The following is a 22,784-nucleotide window of genomic DNA, read 5'->3' as shown; positions in this document are numbered from 1 at the left end:
TTATCAGCATCCGTACAAATTCCTAATCTTTGCTCAGTTCATCTTGCCACTTTCATGAATATTGATGAAATGGCGAGGACAGCAGGAACACCCAGTCCCAGGTCGGAGAAAATCCCGGCCGGGAATCGAACCCGGGGTCCCAGGACCCAGAGGCAGCAACGCCAGCCTCTAGACCACGAGCTGCAGACGACGGATGAGGAGAATCGTTCAGCGTGAAGGAAGTGCAACCCTTCCGCAAATTGCTGCGAATTTTGTAAGTAGGCTGTTTAGGTTTTTATGTTGGTAACGTCACGTAGCGCTCTGTATGAAAATCGCCGGCTGTGCTGTGTGCAGTCTGTGGCTGCTTGGCATTGTTGTAATATTCGCTATTGTAGTGTTGGGCAGTGGGATGTGAGCAGCGCGTAGTGTTGCGCAGTTAGAGATGAGGCGCCAGCAGTGGTGGATGTGGGGAGAGAGAGATGGCAGAATTTTGAGAGCGGACGATCTGGACGTGTGTCCATCAGAAAGAGTAAATTTGTAATACTGGATATTATGAACTGATATATATAGTTATATGATGGCTTTTGAACATTATTTGTTTGTTCTCTATCAAAATCTTTCATTTGCTAAGTATGCCTATCAGTAGTTAGTGCCTTCAGTAGTTTGAATCTTTTATTTAGCTGGCAGTAGTGGCGCTCACTGTCTTGCAGTCGTTCGAGTAACGAAGATTTTTGTGAGGTATGTGATTCATGAAAGGTATAGGTTACTGTTAGTCAGGGCCATTCTTTTGTAGGGATTATTGAAAGTCAGATTGCGTTGCGCTAAAAATATTCTGCGTCAGTTTAGCGATGATCAGGGTAAGTGAAGAGAGAAATGTCTGAGTACGTTCAGTTCTGTTCAGCTGTTTGAAAATCAAGTGAAGTAAGGGGTTTACCAGCACAGTAATTCATAAATTTTTCTAAGGGCAGGTTTCAGTTTTAATACTGGACGATCAAGAATTGTCAGTATGCGAACCATTCAACGTAAAATCATCAATACGGACTTTCGGAGCCGAAGGCCCACTCGATTCAATGCTTTACGCCACACCTGGGTCCGTCAGCAACGACATTGGACTGTTCATGACGAAACATGTTGGCTGGTTGGACGAGTCTCGTTTCAAACTGTGTCGAGGGATGGACGTGTACGGGTATGGAGACGACCTCATGAATCCATGGACCCTGCATGTCGGTAGAGGACTGTTCCAGCTGGTGGAGGCTCTGTAATGATGTGGGGCATGTGCAGTTGGAATGATGTGGGACTCCTGATATGTCTAGCTACGATTCTGACAGGTGGCTCTTGCGTAAGCATCCTGTCTGATGACCTGCATCCATTCGTGTGTATTGTGCATTCCGACGGACTTGGGCAATTGCAGCTGGACAATGCGACACCCCGTAGTTGGTACAGAGTGGTTCCAGGAACACTCGTTGAGTTTAAACACATCCACTGGCCACCGAAGTCCCCAGACATGAACATTATTGGGCATATCTGGGACGCCTTGCAACGCGCTGTTCAGAAGATATCTCCACCCTCTGGTACTGTCGGATTTATGGACAGCCCTGCAAGCGTGCGGTAGCATTCTCGCTTGCCGCGCCTGGGTTCCCGGGTTCGGTTCCCGGGGGCGTCAGGGATTTTCTCTGCCTCGTGATGACTGGGTGTTGTGTGATGTAATTAGGTTAGTTAGGTTTAAGTAGTTCTGAGTTCTAGAGGACTGATGACGATATATGTTAAGTCTCATAGAGCTCAGAGGCATTTGAACCATTTTGGCAGCCCTGCAGGATTCATGATGTCAGTTCCCTGCAGCACTACTTCAGACATTAGTCAAGTCCATGCCACGTCGTGTTGCGGCACTTCTGCGTGCTTGCGGGGCCCTACACGATATTTGCTCTTCAGTGTAAAAAAAAGAAACATGTTATTTTATTCGTTATATTGACCTCGCAAGTGCTTAGTAGCTATTAGACTGTGGTACTGATGTTAATATACCATGTTAATGGTTTTAAAGTAATAAATTTATTGGTTCATAACTAATTTTTCGCAATACTGTTTGAGATAGAATGTAATTACTCGTATGACTCTCACGTGATTTTTCGTTTTTTGACATTAGGGGCCTGCTGGCGCTACGCCTCCTTTTCCTACTGAGCCCAAATTGCTCACAACGGAACTAAACTGGGGGATATAGCACTCCGTCTTCAGGCCACAAGTGGTCCATCGGGACCATCCGACCGCCGTGTCATCCTCAAATGAGGATGCAGGTAGGAGGGGCGTGTGGTCAGCACACCGCTCTCCCGATCGTTACGATGGTTTCCTGTGACCGGAGCCGCCACTATTCGGTCTAGTAGCTCCTCAATTGGCATCAAGAGGCTGAGTGCACCCAGAAAAATGGAAACAGTACAGGGCGGCCCGGATGGTCACCCATCCAAGTGCTGGCCATGCCTGACAGCGCTTAACTTCGGTGATCTGACGGTAACCGGTGTATCCACTGCGGCAAGGCCGTTGCCCAAACTAGGCTATAGGACAGAGATAAATATCGATTTGAACAGTAATACCAGAACGACAAAACTTGGACAGAGTTCCTCGCGCGCGCACGCGCTCACAGCCAGACGCCGCCGTTGGCAGTGGCTGCCGCCACGACTGCGGCACCACGGGCTGGCGCTGTATCTCCACTGGAGGCGACGGTGTGCTGGGGAGGGGGAGGGGTGGGATGGAGGCACGCTTCCTGCCGCAGCTATCTCAGGCCAGGGACGGCGCCGCGCCGCCACACCGCTAGCTCCGTACTTGTGAACTCGGCGACGGCTTCGGCGCTGACAGACCAGCAACACCCAGGGGGCAGCTCCGAAAAGCGGATCACCGGTAGGTGTAATAAGGGCGTCCGGGCAATGAATGAGGGACGAGCCTTCCATAGGTCCGTACAGTATTTGCTGTTCGTTATTTACAATATACCGGGTGATCAAAAAGTCAGTATAAATTTGAAAACTTAATAAACCAGGGAATAATGTAGATAGAGAGGTAAAAAGTGACACACATGCTTGGAATGACATGGGGTTTTATTAAAACAAAAAAAAAATTCACAAAACAGATGGCGCTGGACAGCAAAACATCACTGACTGCGCATGACAATCGAGGAGCTGTAATGAGAGAGAGATTCAGATGCGTCAGCAGTCGCAGCATGTTGACGTTATCTGAAAAGGCGCTTTTAGTGAAGCTGTATTATCAGAATGGGGAATGTGCTAGTTCAGCGTTACGATCCTATCGCCATAGAAAGGGGATTCGAACGGGTAAAGGTCCGTTGACAAATGCAGCTGTGGCGAGAATGATTTCGAAGTTGTGTAGACGATAGACCCTGCAGTGGCCGACCGAGCACAAGGCGTAATGCTGCTGAGACAGTTCAGAAAGAAATGGAGACTGTAGCGGGTTAGTCTATGCAGGGGGAAGTCAGCGCTCATGCAGTCGCACGACGCACCGGCATTCCATACACTACTGTTTGGTTGGCACTTAGGCGTACCCTCCGATGTTATCCGTACAAAATCCATTGGAATCATGAACTGTTACCTGGCGATTTAGTGAAGCGGAGGGCATTTGCGGTGTGTGCGTTTCAATAGATGGCGGAAGATTGTAAGTAAGCTGTTTAGGTTTTTTTATTGGTAACGCCGCCGCCACGTAGCGCTCTGTATAAAAATCACTGGCTGTGCCGTGCGCAGTCTGTGTTTAGTTTGCATTGTTGTCTGCCATTGTAGTGTTGAGCAGCGGCAGCTGGATGCTAACAGCGCGTAGCGTTGCGCAGTTGGAGGTGAGCCGCCAGCAGTGGTGGACGTGGGGAGAGAGATGGCGGAGTTTTGAAATTTGTAAGAATTGGTGTCATGAACTGCTATATATATTATGACTAGTGAGGTAAATACATTGTTTGTTCTCTATTAAAATCTTTCATTTGCTAACTATACCTATCAGTAGTTAGTGCCTTCAGTAGTTTGAATCTTTTATTTAGCTGGCAGTAGTGGCGCTCGCTGTATTGCAGTAGCTTGAGTAACGAAGATTTTTGTGAGGTAAGTGATTTGTGAAACGTATAGGTTATTGTTAGTCAGGGTCATTCTTTCGTAGGGATTTTTGAAAGTCAGATTGCGTTGCGCTAAAAAATATTGTGTGTCAGTTTAAGCACAGTCATGTATAATTTTTCTAAGGGGATGTTTCAAGATGACGATTGGTTGAGTAACGTGCTGTGGACCGACGAAGCTCATTTCACGCTCCGAGGGTCTGTCAACGCCCACAACTGCAGAATCTGGGCTACCGAAAATCCTAGAACTGTTGTGGAAACTCCTTTTCACGACGAGAAAGTCACGGTACGGGTTGGATTTACCACATCTACCGTTATCGGGCCTTTTTTCTTCGAGGAAATGCGTGACGGGTGAGAGGTACGCCCATATGTTACAGAATCGCATCATCCCCAGCCTGGCAACATGCGTCAGCGCATTGTCAATGCACCCTGTGTAACTAGGGAAGTTCAGCGATACTTTTTAGATCTTGTACGTAACAGTAGATATCTACTTTTTCATGAGGAGCCACGCCTGACAACATGCGTCAGCGCATTGTCAATGCACCCTGTGTAACTAGGGAAGTTCAGCGATACTTTTTAGATCTTGTACGTAACAGTAGATATCTACTTTTTCATGAGGAGCCACATGGGGTAGACGCACGGTGTAAGACGCCGTGTCACGGTCCGTGCGGCTCCCCACCGTTGGAGGTTCGAGTCATCCCTCGGGCATGGGTGCGTGTGTTGTCCTTAGTGTAAGTTAGTTTAAAGTTAGATTAAGTAGTGTGTAAGCATAGGAACTGATGACCTCAGCAGTTTGGTCCCACAAGACCTTATGACAAATTTCCAAATTTCACATGACGATTTAAATACATCATGGATCCACATCCTTCGAACTGAGTTCAACTGACCAACTCTGGCAGCTGAACTCTGTACTTCAAAGGATATCAATCCGTGAGTAGGGGAACAAGGGGGTGTCACCTCACTCTCCATTGCTGCCAAATTTATTCAAGATTGTGGCGATGACGTCATCCAAGATGTTGGCTTGTAGACTTGGCAACAGTGCATGATGTCATCTAAGATGGAGGCTTTTGGCGGGAAAATAGGCCAATTGTGCTACGTCCACTAACCTAACCTCCCGCTGTTGGATAAGCAGCTGCAGCAGCAAGTCGAATACTCCTAGCTCACTCATTTCAAAAAATGGTTCAAATGGCTCTGAGCACTATGGGACTCAACTGCTGTGGTCATTAGCCCCCTAGAACTTAGAACTACTTAAACCTAACTAACCTAAGGACATCACACACATCCATGCCCAAGGCAGGATTCGAACCTGCGACCGTAGCAGTCGCACAGTTCCGGACTGCGCGCCTAGAACCGCGAGACCACCGCGGCCGGCCTCACTCACTTGTTACATAGTGTAATTCTTAATTTCTTTGCGTGTTTTTGGTACTTGCATTGTTTAATTCATAAATTTGTGGCGTATTATAGTATTTGAGAGTTGTAGCATAGCGTTTCAGTACCTGAATAGTGTAAAATCGCGTAGTCTCCTTCCGCCGCCGAACAGTGTGTCAGCAGTGCGCAAGTAGCAGCATTACTGCATTTACTAGGCAATCTTGTATTTTAATAACCGTTTAAATTTTGTGTCGATTTGTTTGCGCTCTCTGTAGATTAGTTCAGACGTTCTTTGCACAACAGTTTTTAGCATGGATAGGGACTGCAACTGCTGTGTTCGGATGCAGGCTGAGTTGGCATCGCTTCGCTCCCAGCTTCAGGCAGTGTTGGCTTTGGTCACACAGCTTGAGGCTGTTGCCAATGGGCATCACTGTGGGGGTCCAGATGGGGGTTTGTCGGGGACGGCCAGCTCGTCCCACGCATCCCCCGATCGGACTACGACTGTGGCTGCCCGGGATACTGCCCACATTGAGGCTGATCCCTCACCTGTTGTAGAGTGGGAGGTCGTCTCGAGGTGTGGCAGGGGGCGAAAGACAGTCTGGAGGGCTGAACGGAAGGCCTCTCCAGTTTGTCTGACGAACCGGTTTCAGGCTCTGTCTCAGGCTGATACTGATCTTCGGCCTGACATGGGTGCTTGTCCTGTTCCAGAGGTTGCCCTTCAGTCTGCAAGATCCGGGCGGTCGCAGAGGGTGGGCTTACTGGTAGTTGGGAGCTCCAACGTCAGGTGCGTAATGGGGCTCCTTAGGGATATGGCAGAAAACCATTGTGCACTCCATGTCCATGCCGGGGGGAGTCATTCCAGATGTGGAAAGAGTCTTCCTGGATGCCATGAAGAGTACAGGGTGCACCCATCTGCAGGTGGTCGCTCATGTCGGCACCAATGATGTGTGTCGCTATGGATCGGAGGAAATCCTCTCTGGCTTCCGGCGGCTATCTTATTTGGTGAAGACTGCCAGTCTCGCTATCAGGATGAAAGCAGAGCTCACCATCTGCAGCATTGTCGACAGGACTTACTGCAGACCTTTGGTACAGAGCCAAGTGGAGGGTCTGAATCAGAGACTGAGACGGTTCTGCGACCATGTGGGCTGGAGATTCCTCGACTTGCGCTATAGGGTGGTGGGGTTTCGGATTCCGCTGGATAGGCCAGGAGTCCACTACACGCAACAAGCGGCTACACGGGTAGCAGGGGTTGTGTGGCGTGGGCTGGGCGGTTTTTTAGGTTAGATGGCCTCGGGCAAGTACAGAAAGGGCAACAGCCTCAAAGGGTGCGGGGCAAAGTCAGGACATGTGGGGACCAAGCAGCAATCGGTATTGTAATTGTAAACTGTCGAAGCTGCGTTGGTAAAGTACTGGAACTTCAAGTGCTGATAGAAAGCACCGAAGCTGAAATAGTTATAGGTACAGAAAGCTGGCTGAAGCCAGAGATAAATTCTGCAGAAATTTTTACAAAGGTATAGACAGTGTTTAGAAAGGATAGATTGTATGCAACCCGTGGTGGAGTGTTCGTCGCTGTTAGTAGTAGTTTATCCTGCAGTGAAGTAGAAGTGGATAGTTCCTGTGAATTATTATGGGTGGAGGTTACACTCAACAACCGAGCTAGGTTAATAATTAGCTCCTTTTACCGACCTCCAAACTCAGCAGCATTAGTGGCAGAACAACTGAGAGAAAATTTGGAATACATTTCACATAAATTTTCTCAGCATGTTATAGTCTTAGGTGGAGATTTCAATTTACCAGATATAGTCTGGGACACTCAGATGTTTAGGATGGGTGGTAGGGACAGAGCATAGAGTGACATTATTCTGAGTGCACTATCCGAAAATTACCTCGAGCAATTAAACAGAGAACCGACTCGTGGAGATAACATCTTGGACCTACTGATAACAAACAGACCCGAACTTTTCGACTCTGTATGTGCAGAACAGGGAATCAGTGATCATAAGGCCATTGCAGCATCCCTGAATATGGAAGTTAATAGGAATATTAAAAAAAGGGAGGAAGGGTTATCTGTTTAGCAAGAGTAATAGAAGGCATATTTCAGACTAATTAACAGATCAAAACGAAAATTTCTGTTCCGACACTGACAATGTTGAGTGTTTATGGAAAAAGTTCAAGGCAATCGTAAAATGCGTTTTAGACAGGTACGTGCCGAGTAAAACTGTGAGGGACGGGAAAAACCCACCGTGGTACAACAACAAAGTTAGGAAACTACTATGAAGGCAAAGAGAGCTTCACTCCAAGTTTAAACGCAGCCAAAACCTCTCAGATAAACAGAAGCTAAACGATGTCAAAGTTAGCGTAAGGAGGGCTGTGAGTGAAGCGTTCAGTGAATTCGAAAGTAGAATTCTATGTACCGACTTGACAGAAAATGCTAGGAAGTTCTGGTCTTACCTTAAATCAGTAAGTGGCTCGAAACGGCATATCCAGACACTCCAGGATGATGATGGCATTGAAACAGAGGATGACACGCGTAAAGCTGAAATACTAAACACCTTTTTCCAAAGCTGTTTCACAGAGGAAGACCGCACTGCAGTTCCTTCTCTAAATCCTCGCACAAACGAAAAAATGGTTGACATCGAAATAAGTGTCCAAGGAATAGAAAAGCAACTGGAATCACTCAGCAGAGGAAAGTCCACTGGATCTGACGGGATACCAGTTCGATTCTACACATAGTACGCGAAAGAACTTGCCCCATTCTAACAGCCGAGTTGCAAGTCTCTAGAGGAACGGAAGGTTCCAAATGATTGGTAAAGAGCACAGGTAGTCCCAGTCTTCAAGAAAGGTCGTCGAGCAGATGCGCAAAACTATAGACCTATATCTCTGACGTCGATCTGTTGTAGAATTTTAGAACATGTTTTTTGTTCGAGTATAATGTCGTTTTTGGAAACCCAGAATCTACTCTGTAGGAATCAACATGGATTTTGGAAACAGCGATCGTGTGAGACCCAACTCGCTTTATTTGTTCATGAGACCCAGAAAATATTAGATACAGGCTCCCAGGTAGATGCTATTTTTCTTCACTTCCGGAAGGCGTTCGATACAGTTCCACACTGTGGCCTGATAAACAAAGTAAGAGCCTATGGAATATCAGACCAGCTGTGTGGCTGGATTGAAGAGTTCTTAGCAAACAGAACACAGCATGTGGTTATCAATGGAGAGACGTCTACAGACGTTAAAGTAACCTCTGGCGTGCTACAGGGGAGTGTTATGGGACCATTGCTTTTCACAATTTGGTAACCGTGATAGCGTTACGGAGATGTTTAACAAACTCAAGTGGCAGACTCTGCAAGAGAGGCACTCTGCATCGCAGTCTAGCTTGCTCGCCAGGTTTCGAGAGGGTGCGGTCCTGGATGAGGTATCGAATATATTGCCTCCCCCTACTTATACCTCCCATGGAGATCACGAATGTAAAATTAGAGAGATTAGAGCGCGCACAGAGGCTTTCAGACAGTCGTTAATCCTGCGAACCATACGCGACTGGAACAGGAAAGGGAGGTAATGACAGTGGCACGTAAAGTGCCCTCCGCCACACACCGTTGGGTGGCTTGCGGACTATAGATGTAGATGTAGATGTAGAAAAAATGGCGGGAAGTTTGCATTTGGCGGGAAAATAGCCTCCAGATGAAAAAATGGCGGGATGTTTGAATTACAACAGGATAATGCATGCAAAACCATACTTGTCTTTATTATTATTCATTATTAATGATTATCATTTATTAACATTCATTATCATTTATTATCATTTATTATTATTTATTATTATTGAATTGCCTCCACTAGAAAATTACCTCCAAATTCAAATTCCAACAAGATAATGGCTGCAAAACATTACTTTATTATTATTCATTATCATTTATTAACATTCATTATCATTCATTGCCATTTATTATCATTCATTATCATTTATTATTATTATTATTTACTATTATTATAGGCCTACCTCCACCGAAAATTGGGCCAAATTCAAATTCCAACACGAAAACTGTACTTCTATTTATTATTATCATTTATTATTTATTCACGATGTCCGATTTTCTCGGTGAGAAAGCCATTTTCCTTACATCCATAACAAAAATCTATCACAAGTTCCAACCCCAACACCATAATCGATCACACGTACGAAATTTCTCCGTGACTTACCTTTTTTCACTGTTAACCTATCAGAATCGCGTCAAATAATAAACTGCACTTATAGTAACCTAAGTCACGTCCTTTGATTTTGCAGGGGGAAGGGACTGAAGACTTTCTTTCAAGCAGTACAGTCGTCACTTGTTCTCCAACACAGTCAGCACACACTTCTTTGATATCGCAGTGCAGTCGCAACGAAGTCCGCGCTCCAACTGAATTAGTTCAAATCCTCGCCACCCCCTGGCCAGCCCCCGGACACACTGCCTACGCCTGTCACGTAAGGCGGCTGCCCGAGCTGGACTGCCGGCACGCTGGGGGCGAGCCCAGCGATCGCTCCGGGAAGTCGTAAACATGTTTTCGCCGGACACGCTGGAACTGCCTGAGTTTGACGTCACCGCAGTCCCTTGTCGGTTCACCACTTGTATTCGTCGCCTCTGCACGTTTCTCGCCAAAATTGTTTGCCTCTGATCTGAACCACACAACGGTCGGCTGTTCTCTGCCACACTTTTGACGCCAAAGTTTTTTTCCTGGGCACGCTCAGACCTGTCGATGCCGACCGCTCACCTTCCACTAAGTGTCCTTGTGCGAGCGAGAACGCAGTGCTACACTTTTGGCGGCAAAGTGGAAGCCACCATGACCATATAACAGTACGTTTGGTCGGCACTAGAATACTAGGTAACTGACTCTCTCTTGCGCATGTGGTATAACTGAACAATCGCTGCGCTGCCGCCCAGCTTACGTCACGCACCCTCCATACATGTAATGCACATAGTCTTCTGTAAATACCTAAGCACTTAATTCCATTTCGATTTTAATCATATTAAATAATTCCATTTACAATTTGATATACGTATACAAAAGTGTTCAACTGCCTAATTTCAACTTCTTTTCAAGGACCAGACAGCCATCTCTTCTTAGGAACCAGTGCCGAGTTTGAATTCTGGCAGTAAAGAAAGGTCACTTGTGCTTTCTCTACCAACCTAACAAAATTGTTGGAAAGAAAGGGCACTTGTACTAACCTCAACCACCCGACCGCCACTTACTCGTAGGAAGCAGCGCGAAGTTACAAATCTGCCATTTAACAAAGCTCACTGGCGCTTCTGCCACCAACCTAAGAAAATTGTTGTAAACCAAGCTCATCACCTCTAAACTAAACCACCAGCACTCAACCTCTTCCTACACGTTTTGGGTAAAGGGACTCACCCTGCACTAGGCCCATGGATGGAGGAACCAATTTACTTTATTTAGGAATGGAGTATATGTATCACACTGACATGTTCCACACCATACAGACCTGCAAAACACTCCTACATAACACATTTATAATGTTCTAGACACACTCTTGCTAATTGTAAACAGTTAAAAATAACGCATAGCACAGTCGCATTCGCACCTAACACCAGAAAAATTGATATCGCCTATGCACCGTAGGTCACGCTCCAAGGCCGCGCGCGCGTGCTGTCGGCGGGGGTGGATGGCCAATTTCAGCTTCCGAATGCTCGTGACAGCCGACAAGAAAGGGAACCTTCTTCTGAAACATGTCAAAGCTGCATTGTTCTTCTCATGTATACCGCCGGCGTCTCAGGTCTGGACATGCCTTCACGTCTATTGTCAGAATAGCTCATAGCTCGTTGACACACATGATTACTGATTAACGCGACCGGGAAAACATTTACTGAAGATACCGCAGAGAAGCTTAGGGGTTGGGTTATTTGGGGAAAGAGACCAAACTGTGAGGTCATCGGTCTCATTGGATTAGGGAAGGATGGGGATGGAAGTCGGCTGTGCCCTTTCAAAGGAACCATCCCGGCATTTGCCTGGAGCGATTTAGGGAAATCATGCAAAACCTAAATCAGGATGGCCGGACGTGGGATTGAACCGTCGTCCTACCGAATGCAAGTCCAATGTGCTAACCAACTGCGCCACCTCGCTCGCTCAACATTTACTACTCACATGCAGCCGAGATGGTGACGGAAAAGCAATCACTCTGATCTGTGCTGCAGGCGCGTTAATCATTGAGAACACTCTATTTATTTTTTCGAACAACTTACTTAACCATACAGTATATCTATCGCGCTATCACAAAACACCCATCCAGATGTGCCCTGGGCCATGTTGCACAGCCCACAGACACGCACCCAATCATCATTTCAGTACACATTATAATAAACTGCTACTAAATAATTCCTCACACAGATGTGTAGATACGCAAAATAACTCATCAGACGTGCACAGGTACCCCCCACTCCACACCCTGCCCACAGGATCGTGAAGTCACCCATCCATCTGCTTTCAGACCTCACACAGCCCCTGCTCGGCTTCCGCAAGCGTGAGTTGGCGCGGTCAACGCGCTTGTCAGCAGTCAAAGCACACACACATATGTCTGTCCAGGACCACATTCCGTCACAGTCACCGAATGGGTGAAAGTCAACGTTATATCAACGTAGCATAATTCCAAAGCGCAGCCTCCATATGCTAGACACATTATAGCAGCACATGTCTTTACCTCCGATGACACAGTAGCACACTGCGCATTGCTCCTGACACGACATTATGCCGCCCTTTAACTAAACATAACTATACATCCCTGCTCTCGCACATCGTGTGACCAGCCATCTAAAACCTTCTCAATATTATTCTTACTTTACACCATTTTTTAAATAAGTAAGATCTAATTTACACCTCTTACCGCACCTAACCTCACACCCATCCCACCATCAACATACCCAAACGTCCTCAACCCTGTCTTGACACTCATATATCACCCCACAAACCATGTCCATCAATCAATTTACCATTCTCATCCCCTCTTTTCGAATTAGAAACATAGCCTCTACCTAAACACCAATCAACTCATCTTTCTCGCACCTTCAACAGTAAAATTAATTTTACACACACCCAGAAATACCAAATGCAATTGAAGAGTCAAACTTTTATACAGAGCGTCAAGCACATAGGACATCCACACCAATATTCAAAGCCTGGTCCATATTTACCACCTCCACCTTCAATTAAATATTATCACCATTGCCGCAATATTCTGCCACCGCTCGATTTGTACCTATTTTTGCGCTCCTAACTGTTGTCACTAGCGGTCGAATATCACTATCTATAGTTTGCATAAATTTCCACATTAAAAAAATCTCGTCCCGCCGTTTAGAGACTCCTATATCCGAACACAGAGCATCATTCAACTATCACTTGCTCTTATCTTATAACTCATCCATCAGTTCTGGGGGCAAGGTCACCCCTTTCTTTCTTTTTTTCTTTCAGCAGCAGACAGCTATTTTTTTTTTATAGTGGTAGCTAAATTGCCCCATCAACTTAACATCACCATATATCTTCAAATACGTAAACACTCTTACTCAATTACACAGCGGTCCCGCTGAGGACATGACCTTCAGTATTACAGTTCTTAATCCAATAACTACTGAAACAAGTACTAAATGCTCAAACTAATCCCATAGCGCCTTGCAAAGCGAGCCCCCGAGCGCCGCCGGCGGCATGTCAAAGCCACATAGCTGTCCATCTAAACAGTCGTCCACTCAGCCCCAGGACCAGCATGCTGAAGTGGGCTCTCCTTATACCTGCTCTCCAGCTATTGTCTAACGACACACAGTGCACAAATGGATTCCTGAATAGCGCAGATCTCTATCTCCTCCTTGCATTTCCAACAGGACATGTAAACAATGTCTCCCCTAGCCAGCGAACCCGACGTCATTCACCCTTCGCTGACAATTTCCACTCACAAATCTTAAACACTCACATATATAAAACCATATTCACTCCTGCAAAAACTCGCTTAATAATAAAAAAGCATTCTCCCTTTCTAAGCATAGATGAGTATGCATTTATGCAATTTAACTCGGAGAAAGACATGTCTATTACCTTCTGCAGCCTGTCTATAAACAGAACGATCTCAGTATCTACAACAGGATCTTGTTTTGGCCATTCGCTGGAAATGCACGCAATGTTGTATGCCTCAAACTAGGTACAAGTACAACAGATTCTCAACACTCTATCATCTTTATCCTCTACCATCAAACAGTGAAAAAGTCATGAACGCACCAATGCGGTCCACCTCCATTCTATTTGGATGCTTTAGTCACATGATATAGCCAGCATTCTAGTTGTATGCGGCTACGAGTTCGGTATGTGGTTTAAAGTACTGTCTACTTGCGATCGTTAACGGTTAATCCGTCGGTCATCAGAGGACTTCCGTCTCATGTGCGATGAAAGTTGACACATTCCTCTAAACACGCTTTGATTTAAGCGATTGCATGCTTGGTGTAAAATCGAGACTTCAGCGTCAAAACTAAGTTAGCTGCGAGTATTTGTGAGGGGCTGTAATCATTGTGTACACACTTACCCGGCAGACTGGTGATTACAGGGTTGGTGACTGGATACTTGTATTTTTCACATGTTGGACGCTGCTGTTATGCGTGTCTGTTGGCTTGTAGAATGCACAGGCTGCAAATAACTATCATTTTTATATAGACCTGATGGAGTAATAGTATTATTTCTGACTCGTGATCTGGTGTAATCATTGGGCACTAGACATGTCCGCAGGGCTATATTGGGCTCGTATCATAGAAAGGAAAAGTTTTACGATTGGGGTACAGATAGCTCAGCGTAGGGGGACCGGGGAGAAGGATGTATGTCTGACAGGATGGAAAAGTAAGCGATCTAAGGTTATCGCCCGTTTTTAAGTGCTGAACGTTCTAGTCTTAGGAGTGTGTGTGTGTTTATGTTCTCTCTCTCTCTCTCTCTCTCTCTCTCTCTCTCTCTCTCGTTTCTACCGAAACCTTCGATGCACCGATCCTACACTCTAGAACAATACTTTACATATGATAGATTGGATGATTTAGTTAAAAATGTGTCGAACTACGTTGTGTATAAATATCGCTCCGTTCTTGTTCTTCTTAACTGTGTGCTATTAAATTGAGATCTGTTACTATAGATCGATATGGTGTGCTAAGCTCCAAGCCTTGGTTACATTTCGGGAAATGTGGTGCACTTGGAGGGGTTAGGACTAGGAAAACTCTATTCAGTCAAGAGAGGTGTAGCTGCATTCTTCTGCTCGGTTGAGGAATAATTGGGTAGCGATTTTGCTAGGTAGGTTGGTCAATGCCGAGGTGAGGATGGTCTTTTAACCTAAGAGGACTAGATAGCTTTATGACCGCCATACGCAGAGAGATTGATCGAGTACTATGCGCGAGGTCTTAGAAATATGTATAGCGTTGTCTGGTATAATTTGATCGCCTTTATGTGTTCTAGAATTAAGTGTGAATGGACGTTCTGAGCAGTCATCAATGAATGTTCGCAATGATACTTGCAAAGTAGGGGATGTATGGTTTAGCTATGATACTGAAATTAAGAAAACAAGCTGTCACATGACTGGCCAGTGTTGGACTTACTGTAAAATTTTTCGCGATATCAGCTGTGATGGATAATATTACAGTAGATCGGTGGTGTCTTATCCATCGCATCTGTGTATTGGGTACGACACAATGATTGACTGGCAATGCTTGCTTGAGTTGGGGGACAAATTTTGGTTGATGGACCGCAACTTCCGGAGATGCTAGCACCGAAAACGGTGATCCCGTACTTGTGTGCAAAAATGACCAGTCACTAGAAATGGAACGCAGAATTATAAACTATTCGATCACTGCAACATATGAGGTTAAATGTAGGGAAGTCGCTACAACGCCACCAGGCTCTTCTAGTTTCCTTGTGTTGTGGCTGTCCTTTATTTAAAATCATTCAGTGTTATGCTATCGACTGTAAGAATATGATTTACAAGGTGCAAGGTATAGTTTCCTGTGAGAGGCCGTACATCAGTCCTTGTTAATGCCTGTTTAGAATCAGACACTGACTTCGAAGTCGCAGCAGAAAGAGGAAATGCTCAGCAGAGTGCAAAAGCGTGTTAGAAAACACTGTTTGAACAAGAGTCAGAGGCAGGTTCTCATTCTCTGGTCCTGGGGGCTGAGTGGACGGCTGTTAAGATGGACAGCTATTGTAAGGTGTCAGGCAAATTCAACACATTCCATGAAAACCCTGACATGATAATCAAATCCAGTAGTATGTCACATAGCTCCGAATAAATCGTGACATTAAATTAACCAAAGTAATACGAGTAATGAGTGTGGAATACCACAGACTAACACAAGAATGCCTAAATGGATGTCGTACCTTCCCACCATGAGGCACACGCAGTTGGTTTTTACCATCCTGTATTAAAACACTTCCTTTTATCAATAGTGTAATTTATAAACAATGTTTTGTGAGTGGAATAAAATATCCAATGGTAAACTTAACTGCTTTTTCAACGTTATTTTTCCAGCTAACTAAAAATAGGAAAGCCTTGTAACGCTTCCACTAAATTTAGTTAGTATTAAGATTCTTTTACAGGGTGTGCAGTGGAGCTGACGCTGAAATCATTAATTATTTGGTTATATCATCGCTAGTCTCACTGAACTCTTCTGAATTCTACATATCATGTGTGGTCTGGCGTCTCCTTACCAGCAACAGGTCCCAGGTTCAAACTAGTCAATTCCCTAAAAAACACGCTCAGAGCGTCGTTGCGCGAAAGTGGTAGGGAGACACGATATAGAACAAACAGGCACCACTCAGAATGTTAGACTATGTGGCTTTGACATGCCGCTGGCGGCGCTCGGGGGCTCGCTTTGTAAGGCGCTATGGGATTAGTTTGGGCATTTAGTACTTGTTTCGGTGGTTATTGGATTAAGAACTGTAATACTGAAGGTCATGTCCTCAGCGGGACCGCTGTGTAATTGAGTAAGAGTGTTTAAGTATTTGAAGATATACGGTGATGTTAAGGTGATGGCGCAATTTAGTTACCACTGTAAAAAAAATAGCTGTCTGCTGCTGAAAGAAAGAAAGAAAGAAAGAAAGAAAGAAAGGGGTGACCTTGCCCCCAGACCTGATGGATGAGTTATAAGATAAGAGCAAGTGATAGTTGAATGATGCTCTGTGTTCGGATATAGGAGTCTCTAAACGGCGGGGCGAGATTTTTTTTTAATGTGGAAATTTATGCAAACTATAGATAGTGATATAAGACCGCTAGTGTCAACAGTTAGGAGCGCAAAAATAGGTACAAATCGAGCGGTGGCAGAATGTTGCGGCAATGGTGATAATATTTAATTCAAGGTGGAGGTGGTAAATATGGACCAGGCTTTGAATATTGGTGTGGATGTCCTATGTGCTTGATATTCTGTATAAAATATGACTCTTTATTTGCGTTTGGTGTTTCTGCGTGTGTGTAAAATTAATTTTACTGTTTTACGAGAAAGATGAGTTGATTGGTGTTTAGATAGAGGCTACGTTTCTAATTCGAAAAGAGGGGATGAGAACGGTAAATTGATTAATGGACATGGTTTGTGGGGAGATATATGAGTGTCAAGAAAGGGTTCAGGACGTTTGCGTATGTTGATGGTGGGATGGGTGTGAGGTTAGGTGTGGTGGGAGGTGTAAATTAGATCTTATTTATTTAAAAAATGTTGTAAAGTAAGATTAATATTGAGAATGTTTTAGATGGCTGGTCACACGATGTGCGAGAGCAGGGATGTATAGTTATGTTTAGTTAAAGGGCGGCATAATGTCGTGTCAGGAGCAATGCGCAGTGTGCTACTGTGTCATAGGAGGTAAAGACATGTGGTGCTATAATGTGTCTAGCATATGGAGGCTGCGCTTTGGAATTATGCTACGTTGATATAACGTTGACTTTCACCCGCGTTCGGTGGTCGCGGTTCGGGGTTGTGACGGATCGCGGTCCTGGACGGACGTATGTGTGTGTGCTTTGACCGCTGACGAGCGCGTTGACCGTGCCAACCCACGCTTGCGGAAGGCGAGCAGGGCTGTGCGAGGCCTGAAATCAGATAGGTGACTTCACGATCCTGTGGGCAGGGTGCGGATTGGGGGGTACCTGCGCACGTCTGCTGAGTTATTTTGCGAGCGGATCTGCAGGCTCTGCTATGCGTTATTAGGATAGTTTACGAGTCCTAAGCGTATCTACACATCTGTGTGAGGAATTATTTAGTAGCAGTTTATTATAATGTGTATTGAAATTATGATTGGGTGCGTGTCTGTGGGCTGTGCAACATAGCCCAGGGTACATCTGTGTGGGTGTTTTGTGATAGCGTGACAGATATACTGTATGGTTAAATAAGTTGTTCGAAAAAATAAATAGAGTGTTCTCAATGATTACACACGCCTGCAGCACAGATCAGAGTAATTGGTTTTCCGTCACCATCTCGGTTGCATGTGAGTAGTAAATTGTTTTCCCGGTCGCGTTAATCGTGTGTGAGCTATTCTGACAATAGACATGAAGGCAGGTCCAGACCTGAGACGCCGGCGGTATACATGAGAAGAACAATGCAGCTTTGACATGTGTCAGAAGAGAGTGCCCTTTCTGGTCGGCTGTCACGAGCGCTCGGAAGCTGAACTTGGCCACCCACCCCCGCCGACAGCACGCGCGCGCGCCCTTGGAGCGTAATCTAGGGCGCATAGGCGATATCAATTTCTCCGGTGTTAGGATGCGACTGTGTTGACGTCATGTTTGGGGGGAGGCCGAGCAGAGACTTTTGGTCGCTTTGGCAGCTGGGGGTGTTTGGGCACGTCTGTTGCACTATTTTGGGAGCATGAATGTGCAGTGTGCGGTGCTTCATTTTGAGAGTTTAAGAGTAAAGAGCTCTTCTGCTGATATTGTGTACTGCATTATTTAAGAGCTCTTTGCTATTGTGTGGTGATATTAGGTGTTGTTTACGTGTTTGTAGCCTGTGTCAGATGACCACAGTCGGATCAGTGCGGGTGTTTTGTGACAAATATACTCCACGACTAAATAAAAGGGATCCAAACAGAGTGCAGTCCTTCCTTACTTCCCCGAGCAGCACAGCGCAGTCCGAGTGGTTTTTGCGCAAAAACTGCAATGCGGTCAGACTGTGAGTGAGTCGACAAATAACTGGACAAATTTATCTGTAGAGAAGTTACAGGTCTGGATTGGAATGAATATCTAGATGGGTGTGGTTGTATTGCCAAGTGTAGTGCACTACTGGAGTTCAGAACATGCCTTAGGTCAGCCTTACATATCGAAACCTATGAGAAGCAGAAGTTTCAAAAAGATATGTCCCAAATAAATAAGGTACACTCTTTACTCCTTGCATCAGCGTATGCACTGAAATTATTTGCGAAAATTAGGAGTTGTTTGGACTATTTGGGTGTAAATGTTTTGATTTATTTACGAGCGGTTCGCATGTCTGTAGGCTATGCTATGCGTTATTTTTAACTGTTCACAATTAGCAAGAGTGTGTCTAGAACATTATAAATGAGTTATGTATGAGTATTTTGCAGGTCTGTATGGTGTGGAACATGTCAGTGTGATACATATACTCCATTCCTAAATAAAGTAAATTGGTTCCTCCATCCATGGCCCTAGTGCAGGGTGAGTCCTTTTACCCGAAACATGTACGAAGAGGTTGAGTGCTGGTGGTTTAGTTTAGAGGTGATGAGCTTGGTTTGCAACAATTTTCTTAGGTTGGTGGCGGAAGCGCCAGTGAGCTTTGTTTAATGGCAGATTTGAAACTTGGCGCTGCTTCCTAGGAGGAAGTGGCGGTCAGGTGGTTGAAGTTAGTACAAGTGCCCTTTCTTTCCAACAATTTTGTTAGGTTGGTGGAGAAAGCAGAAGTGACCTTTCTTTACTGCCAGAATTCAAACTCGGCACTGGTTCCTAGGAAGAGGTGGCTCTCTGGTCTTCGAAAAGTAGTTGAAATTAGGTAGTTGAACACCTTTGCATACGTATATGAAATCGTAAATTGAATTATTTAATATGATTAAAATCGAAATGGAATTAAGTGATTAGGTATTTACAGAAGACTATGTGCATCACATGTACGGAGGGTGTGTGACGCAAGCAGGGCGGTGGCGCAGCGATTGTAAAGTTATAACACGCGCGCGAGAGAGAGTCAATTAGCTAGCATTCTAGTGCCGACCAAACGTACTGTTATATGTCCATGGCGGCTTCCACTGTGGAGCAAACTCTGCCGCCAAAGTGTAGCACTGTGTTCTCGCTCGCACAAGGACACGTGGTGGACGGTGACCGGTCGGCATCGACAGGTTTGAACGTGCCCAGGAAAACAACTTTGGCACCAAAAGTGGGGCACAGAACGGCCGACCGTTGTGTAGTTCAGATCAGAGGCAAACAATTTTGGCGGGAAACGTGCAGAGGCGACGAATACACGTGGTGAACCGACAAGGGACCGCTGTGACGTCAAACTCAGGTGGTTCCAGCGTGTCCGGCGAAAACATGTTTACGACTTCCCGGAGCGATCGCTGGGCTCGCCCCCAGCGTACCGGCAGTCCAGCTCGGGCAGCCGCCTTACGTGACAGGCGTAGGCAGTGTGTCCGGGCGCTGGCCAGGGGTGGCGAGGATTTGAACTAATTCAGTTGGAGCGCGGACTTCGTTGCGACTGCACTGCGATATCAAAGAAGTGTGTACTGACTGTGTTGGAGAACAAGTGATGACTGTACGGCTTGAAAGAAAGTCTTCAGGCAAAATCAAAGGACGTGACTTAGGTTACTATAAGTGCAGTTTATTATTTGACGCGATTCTGATAGGTTACTTCTACTACGTGATCTGGCCCAGTCGACCACACGCTCCTACAAGTATCCTCCTCCACTGTATTCTGTCCATTGCTGCTATCCGCCATTTTTCCACATCTATTGACACTTGGTTTAAATCTTGATGCCCGCATCTCGTGGTCGTGCGGTAGCGATCTCGCTTCCCACATCTGGGTTCCCGGGTTCGATTCCCGGTGGGGACAGCGATTTTCTCTGCCTCGTGGTGGGTGGGTGTTGTGTGATGTCCTTAGGTTAGTTAGGTTTAAGAAGTTCTAAGTTCTAGGGGACTCATGACCATAGATGTTAAGTCCCATAGTGCTCAGAGCAATTTGAACCATTTGAATCTTGATGGAGTCCATCCCCTCCAACACTTCTTGGGTCTCCCTGGAAGTCTCTTTCCTGTAGGTGTGAAATCCAGGAGCTTCCGAGGCCATCATTGATCCTCCATCTGGGCCACGTGGTCAGCCCACTGCATTTGTTTGGCTTTGACAGTTCCTGCTATGTTGGGCTGTGGGTATAGTTCCTCAAGCTCTTGGTTGTATATGATCTTCCATTCCTCTGTATCTGCATCCAGAACCGGACCGAAGATCTTCCAAAGCACTTTCCTCTCAAAAACAAGGAGCTTATGGAAGTCCTGTTTCCGGATACTACATGTCTCACAGCCATATAGAACAACAGGCTGGATCAGGGTTTTGTACAGTCGAATCTTGAACTGTCTGGACTGAAGCCATTGTGCTAAGCTGTGGTAAGATCGATTTCCTGCTTGTATTCTGGCGTTGATCTCTGCTTCACATGACACATTCTCAGTGAAAATGCCCCTAGGCATTTGAATTCTTGCACTCTCTTGTAGGAATGGTCCCCAACCTGCAGTGATTGTAGATGATCAGCAGTCTGACAATGACCACGCATCATAACGAGGTACTCTGTCTTGGCTACGTTTATGTTTAGCCCAAATTTGCTGGCAGCCTCCTTTAGTGCTTTGGTCATTTGCTCCAACTCCTCTCCCGACCTAGAGAGTAAACAGATGTCATCTGCAACGGTTAAGATGCCAGTTTCTTTCCTTGGATTTCAATCCCTTCGTTCTCTTGGAAGGTCATGTGTACGATCTTCTCGAGGGCAAAGTTCAAAAGGATAGTGGACAACTCATCTCCTTGCCTGAGTCCTGTCACAATTTCAAACGCCTCAGTTACGCGATTTCCCATCTTCACCTTTGCACATGTTTCATTCAGACAGATCTTTATCAGATTGATGAGTTTCTCTGCTATGCCAAACTCCCTTAAACAGCTGAGCAGTCTCTTGCGATGTATGCAGTCGTAGTCCTTCTTAAAATCAACGAACAAGATATGCAAATCTTTACCATATTCACCCATTTTCTCAGTGAGCTGCCGGAGACTGAAGATGTGATCTACTGTTGACCATCCTGGCCGGAAACCTCCCTGGTACCCCCCAATCACCGATTCTGCCACTGGCTGAATTCTACATATGAGGCAATTAGACAGGATCTTATAGCAGACGTTAAGCAGGGTGATTCCTCGACAGTTGTCACATTTCAGTTTGTCGCCCTTCTTATGTATTGGACAAATCAGAGCTATTTTCCATTCTCCTGGTAGTTCTTCTTTGGTCCATATTGCCTGTATCAGTCGATTTTTTTCTACAAGTTTCTCTCCTCCTGCCAACATCATTTCAGCCTGTATTCCATCTTCACCTGGACTTTTATTCTGTTTAAGGTGTCTCATTCTGGTTTTTATCTCATCCAGGGTAGGTGGGGGATAGTCTGCATCGGCTGTAATTGGGTACTGGAAATCAAACTACAGTTCAGGTTCATCACAATTTAGTAGCTGTCAAAAGTACTCTTTCCATCTCTCAGCTATGTCCCTATCGTTCGTCAGGATCTTTTCACAGGAATCTTTGACAAATTACTGCTTGGTCTGGTGACCTTTGCAGAGGTACATCACCCTCAGAAACATTTCCCCAGTCTTTTGTCCTCTGAAGTCTGTTTCTGCTTCAGTGATGATATTCCTTATGTATTTCCTCTTTGCTCTTCTCAGAATTGCTTGTGTAGTCTTTCAGACCTCCTCAAATTGTGCTTTGGCCTGTGCCAAATTTGTCCCCTTCAGCCATTTGTTCTTGGCTTCCTTTCTCCTTTCCAGGTCATCTGCACATTCCTTTCCAAACCAGATCTTCTTGCCCACTGGGTTTCCCATGAGTGTTTCCTTTGCTGCATCCCTAACTGAGCTCTGGATGTTTCCCCACATTAGTTCAAGGTCCTGATTCGCGTCCATTTCACAGAGTGCTTCAAACCGGTTAATAAGTTGCAACTGGTATCTGGTCTTCGTTGCCTCGTCTTTCAGTTTCTCCACATGGTGCCTTTCCACTCTTTTTAACTTAGGCCCCATTCTTCCTTTACACTGTATGTTTAAATGCCCTATGACCAGGAAATGATCACTCGCACCTTCGGCACCTTGTGCTGTCTTAATGTCTAACACCCATTGTTTATAAATAGGAACTGTTGCTTATTTTTTCCCATACT

The 22,784-nt window shown here is 45.4% G+C and overlaps 1 pseudogene; it reads right to left on the bottom strand.

The window, feature by feature from the left end:
• Nucleotides 1-2,395: 2,395 nt before the first annotated feature.
• On the bottom strand, nucleotides 2,396-2,513 carry LOC126282645 (5S ribosomal RNA; annotated as a pseudogene).
• Between the last annotated feature and the right edge of the window lie 20,271 nt (nucleotides 2,514-22,784).

Source organism: Schistocerca gregaria, chromosome 7 (genome assembly GCF_023897955.1).
Source record: "Schistocerca gregaria isolate iqSchGreg1 chromosome 7, iqSchGreg1.2, whole genome shotgun sequence".
NCBI classification, from domain to species: domain Eukaryota; kingdom Metazoa; phylum Arthropoda; class Insecta; order Orthoptera; family Acrididae; genus Schistocerca; species Schistocerca gregaria.
Note: the sequence above shows the minus strand (reverse complement) of the source record. Positions and strands in the feature narration are given on the sequence as shown.